Source organism: Nyctereutes procyonoides, unplaced genomic scaffold (genome assembly GCF_905146905.1).
Source record: "Nyctereutes procyonoides isolate TBG_1078 unplaced genomic scaffold, NYPRO_anot_genome, whole genome shotgun sequence".
NCBI classification, from domain to species: Eukaryota; Metazoa; Chordata; class Mammalia; order Carnivora; family Canidae; genus Nyctereutes; species Nyctereutes procyonoides.
Window position 1 is genome coordinate 60,798,192 of NW_026575142.1, and position 6,150 is coordinate 60,804,341.

Below are 6,150 nucleotides of genomic sequence, written 5' to 3' on the forward strand. Positions count from 1 at the left end.
TCTATTACTATGCACGGAAAACATTTTTTTATTAACTACGTTATCATTTGTCATGGAAACTTTCATTCTCTATCACCTGAATTATCATTTATGACTGAAATTCCCCTATCTCTATGACACGAGTCACCATCTATCACTGTAAACAGTCTATCTCGGTCATCTGAGTTATTAGTTATCATTGAAAAGCGTCTATCATGTGAGTTTTCAGTAATGACTGGAAACCTTTCTCTATCACCTGTATTACCATTTATAACTGGAAACTCTTCTTTGTCACCTCACTTATCATTTATCATTGGAAACTTTTATTTCCCTATCTCCTAATTTATCATTTGTGATTGGAAAACTTTCATTCTCTACCACCTGAATTGTCATTTATGACTGAAAGTCTTTCTGTCTCTATTATGTGATTTCTGTTTATGACTGAGAACTTTATTTCTACTTTACCTGAGCTATAACTGATGACTGGGAAACATTCTTTCCTATCTTGTGTGTTATCATTTATGACTGGAGACTTTTCATTCTTTATCAGCTGAGTTATTGTTAATTATTAGAAAATATCTTTCTCAATTGCCCGAGTTACCATTTATGATGGAAATCTTTTTTCTTTACTCTCTGACTTTTCATGACTGGAAAACTTCTTTTTCTAGAACCTGAGTTATAATTCATGACTGAAACTTTTTGTTTTCTCTCATCTGAGTTCTCATTTATGACAGGAAACAGTTTTTCTCTAAGTCTTGCATTAGCAATTATGACTTGAAGTCATATTTTTTCTATCACCTATGTTAACATTTGAGACTGGAAGCCATCTTTTTATTGTTTGTATTATTATTTAGGAATGGAAGCTATCTTTTTGTATTCTTTGAGTTGTCATTTATGACTAGATATGAATGTATAATCTATCTTCTCTATTTTTTTGATGATGGGAATTTATACACACACACACACACTGGAATATTATATATCTTTCTTTTTATCACCTGAATAATGATGAAATCTCTTCATGAGACAGAGGAAAATCCTGACATTTGCAATAATGTGCATGGACTTTGAGGACATTATATCATTGATTTTTTTTTTCTCATTTCTAAAACAACTACATGAAGTTAATCATAATGCCTATTACTGCTATCTCAGTCAACCTTACTTAATTTCTCTGGTTATATTCTATCTGGCTTTTTTCTTCTTCTTTTTTTCTTCTATCTAGCTTTTGACATTCCCAGTTATTTTTCTCTCTAATGTATTTTCCAACTTTAGACAGCATTCTTCTCCCTTTTTTCTATTCTAAATATCCTCTACCTAAATATTTTGTCTCTTCTTTAATAGCCCTTACTTTTTATTATGATCAAGGGAATATTAAAAGTATGTCAAAGTAGGGAATATAATGAACCCTTATAGATTATCACCAAGCTTTGACAATTACCAACTCATGGTTAAATTTTTCATCTGTACTCCCACCCACTTCCACCGATTCCCAAGATTCTTTTGAAGTAATTAAAAAACATGGCATTATGTATAATTTCATTTATATAACATTTTCAAAAGGACAGAGCTATAGAGGTGGAAAATAGATTAGTGGCTGCCATGGGACAGGAATGGAATACAGTAGTTTTTTTGTAGTCATAGAACAGCTTAGAACAGTTAATTTTTGTGGTGATTAAACAAATCATTACATGGAATGAAATTGTCTAGAACTATACACATCCACAGACACAAATGTAAGTTAAAAACAGTAAAAGTTGGATATGGTCTGTAGTCTAGTTAACAATGTTATACTAACATTATTTTTCTTGATTTCAGTGTTGTATTGCAGTTATAAAATGTGTCACCATTAGAGGAAGCTACATATGTTGCATTATTTCTTTTTTTTTGTTTCATTATTTCTGACATTTCTTGTGAGTTTATAATTATTTCAAAACAAAAACTTTAAAATTAATTTTAACACTATTGAATCAATAAAATACTTAGAAATACATTGAATAAAATAAGTGAAAGATGCAAAGCTACAAAATATTTATGAGGAAAAGAAAGCTAAATAATTAGAGATATAAATGCCATACCTATGGTTTTGAGGGGACAATAGTGTGAAAAATGACAGTTTTTTTTCAAAATTAATTTATAGATTCAAAGTAATCACAGTCATAATTCTATCAGAATTTCTCTAAAATTGACATACTGTATGGAAGTACAAAGACTTTAAAAAGAAAAACCGATCTTAAAAAAATCTCACTTTACAAAACTATTACACAACTAGAATAGTAATACTATAGCCATACTGACATGATGATAGAAAAAAAAAATCAAAAGCACAGAATAGACAGTCTGGAAATATACCCACTCACATTTAGTCAATTATTTTTGACAGTTGCCAAAGCTATTCAGTAAATAAGGCCTTTCAACAAATATTTAGAATATTATATATCTGTGCCACAAAGAATATTAACCCTACCTCACACCATGTATAAAAGTTGTGATAAATGATACACCTAAACATAAAAAGCAAAAACTATAAATCTCATAAAACAGAGGATAATATCTCCATGACTTGGAGACAGGCAAATATTTCTTAGACAAGAGTAAAAAACACCTTAAAAAATTTAAGCAAGTAAATAAAAATATCAGACATCATTAAATTTTTAAAAAAATGCTACTTGCCAAGTAACACTGTTAAAGAAAAATCAGTAAATAAGCCACAACCTAGAAGAAATTATTTTTAAAATGTATAGGTTAAAAAATAAAAACAAATCAAAAAAATAAAAAATAAAAAAATAAAAACAAATCAAATACATAAAAATCCCATGTGACAATAAAATGACAAATAAGCCAGTATTTTTTTTTTTTTTTAAAGCAAGTGCTAGGGCACCTGGGTGGTTCAGCAGGTTGAGTGGATAAGAGTCTGACTCTTGATTTCAGCTCTGGTCATGATTTCAGGGTTGTGGGATGGAGCCCTCACATGGGGCTCTGTGCTCAGTGCAGAGTCTGCTGTCTCTCTTCCTCCTCCTCCAGCCACTTGCTCTCTCTGCCTCTAAAATAAATAGATAAAATCTTAAAAAAGAGAGAGAGAGAGAGAGAGAGAGAGAGAGAGCAAGTGCCCACTTTGGCAGCACATATATTAAAATTGGAACAATATACAGAAGATTAGCATGGCCTCTGTGCAAGGATGATATGCAAATTCATGAAACATTGCATATTAGAAAATGAGCAAAACTCTTGAATAGACATTTCACAAAGGGAGATATACAATGGGAGTTAAGAAAAAGAGAGAAAAACAAACAAGAAAATGAACATTTGTCATAAAGGAAATTCAAGTTTAAACCCTGATAAAATTGCTCTACAGAACTAGAAGTTTGGTGGAAATTTAAAAGTCTAGATATGAAAATGGTGGCAAGTAGGAAGAGTTTGTGTGTAATGGGTGTGTAAACTGATATAGGACAATGGATAGTGCTTTGGCATTGTATGAAAAAGACAACCATATAGCTGTTCTATGGCATATAGATTCTACTTCTAGGTATTTATCCAAGAGAAATGAAAGTATATACCCATAAAAGTGTCATTTTTAATATATCTAATATATGGTAACTAATATGGTAAAAAAAACAGCAAACTGGTTGTTTTGGACATAAGAGCATTGATTAGGAAGAGAATGAAGGAACTTTCTGCGATTATGGCTTTGTTCTATATCTTAATAGGGTCTGATTACACAGGTGTATGCATTTGTCAAAACTTATCAAACTGTAAAAATAATATTTGTACATTTCACTGTATATTTAAACTAAAACTACTATTAAAATACTGAATGTCACTTAGTTGATTTCCATGTATGGTGTCAGTGATTCTGAAACTACATTATACATACATACATACATACATACATACACATACACAAATTTTATAGCGTGTGAACTATAGAAATGGACATTTCTATTAATATGGACATTTCTCTATATATATGATATATAGACATCATACATGTATATATACACACAGAGTGAGAGAGAGAGAGATGGAAGGAGAGGGGGAGAGACCAGAAATGCCACACCTGATGAAACATGCATAGTTTTGTATGTAGCATTCTGGAAAGTCTTTCCTAAATATATACCATTTTTATAAAGCCCTGGCAAAGGTTAAAGAATAAGACAAGCAGTAATCCAAAGGAAGGGTATTCTAGATCCGAGGAAAAACCATTGAAGTCAGTGGTGTGAAATGTCTGATGTGTTTAAAGAGCAGGTAAGAAAGTCAGTGTGGGGGGGAAATCATCAGTGACAATTTCAGAATGTTAGTAGAGTGCAAAATATTATAAGGCCTTGTAGGTCTTTGTAAGAACTATGTATTTTACTCTGAGGGGAATACAGAGATTATCATGTAGGTTAAAGCGAAGGATTGGTATGCGCTGTGGATAGGCTGTGGAAGGACATAGTGGAAGCACCGAGCCACTTCAGAGATGATGATAACTTGGTGCAGGATGATGACTAAACAGAGGTGGTGAAAATGGTTAGATTCTAGATTTTGGAAATGCAGTTTCATAGATTTTAGGTGTATTTACTAGATATACAATTTAGGTTTTAGATATTTAGATTTAGGTATATAGTTCACAAGATTTGCTCCTTTAAGAGATGTCAAATAAGCATATGGAAATGTGTCTGGATTTTATGTTCACAAGATTTGCTCCTTTAAGCGATGTCAAATAAGCATATGGAAATGTGTCTGGATTTTATGAGAGCAATCCAAACAGGAGAGATATTTTTGGGAAACATCATTATGAGGTTATATATAAAGCTATGAGCTTGAATGCAACCACCAGCAAAGTTGACGTAGATCAAGGTGATAAGAAAGTTAGGGCTGATCCCAGGGGCACTCCATGGTTTCGAGTTTGAGAGAAAAGGAGGAATATATAAAGAAGAATAAAAAGCACCAGACAGTGAGCCAGTAGTAGAAATAAGTGAGGTCGTGTCCCAGAAGTAAGAAGACAAGGTTTCAAACTAGAGGGAGTGATCACTGCTGTCAAAGATAGTGAAGAAATGTGAAGACTATAAAGTTTTGTCATTGGAGGTTGTGGCTGACACTAACCAAAACAATTTTAGTTAGTAGTGAAGTCAAAAGCCTAATGAGAGTGTCTATCAGAAATGACATACAGGAGGAGCTTGTCCTATTTTGAGAGAAGATAAGAGTAGAAAGACAGAATCATTTTTGAAGGGGTGTAAAGTCAGGATAGAAGAAACTCCAGCTAATGAGAAAGATCAATTAAGGAAAAATGTTTTAAAAGGCATGAAAGAGAGAAGAATTTCTGGGGGCAGTGTCTTTGAATCAGCAAGTTAGACAGAGTTAGTAGTGTTGGGGAATATCATTAAAAAAAAGATCTTCAGCCACCTCAGAAAACCTTTCCACAAAAGTAGAAGAGAAAGAAAATAGCTTTGTTAAAGAATGGGCTTTAAACCAGAAAGAAATCTTACCTTTTTATATTGTCAAGCAGATACAACCCCTATGGCATAGATGTTCTCATGATAAACAATAACTAGTCCTTAAATAAGAGGACTTGACAGCACCATTTATCGCACTTCATTCTTCCTAGATTCACCTGATAATTGGGGTAGCCATCTGTGCTTGCTAATTGTTTTTTTCCAAAGAAAAAAATGAACTTTAATATTTTTATGATAAGAGGTACTTTGGCAACGTATTGGGTACCCACTGACTTAAGACCCCTACCCTCCAACAGAAACCAGGAGAAAGGGATGCTATCTTTCTTGATGATTACATTTCAGAGAGATGGCCCCCGGGTCCTTGAGAAAGACATTATAGTGTCATACAGCTGCTGGCAATTGGATTATTCAGCTTTTTAAAAGATTTACATACATTTTAAGGAAACAAAGGAAAAAGATGCAAGTTTTCTACAGTAAGCCTTATAAGAAAATGTGAAAGGGTTAAGGGGTGCAGAGGTTTCTTCCCTTATTTTTAAAGGAAGAATTAAGCCTCTTATTTTTAGTTTATCTTTTCTTTATACTATGCAAGAAGAATATAGATCTTATATATGGTCATAATTTCCTTCATAGAGATAGAATGTAATGTGGAAAGAAACAGAAGATCCATAACTATTATCCAAGACCTTTGTAGTCATATAAGTCATAAAACATGAACTTTCTTGGTTATGGACAGGTA

The 6,150-nt window shown here is 32.6% G+C and overlaps 1 non-coding gene across 1 annotated transcript; it reads left to right on the top strand.

The window, feature by feature from the left end:
* Positions 1-3,085: 3,085 nt before the first annotated feature.
* On the top strand, positions 3,086-3,192 carry LOC129498996 (U6 spliceosomal RNA). The gene has a single exon (XR_008662264.1). It is a non-coding gene; the product is annotated as a U6 spliceosomal RNA (small nuclear RNA).
* Positions 3,193-6,150: the final 2,958 nt, after the last annotated feature.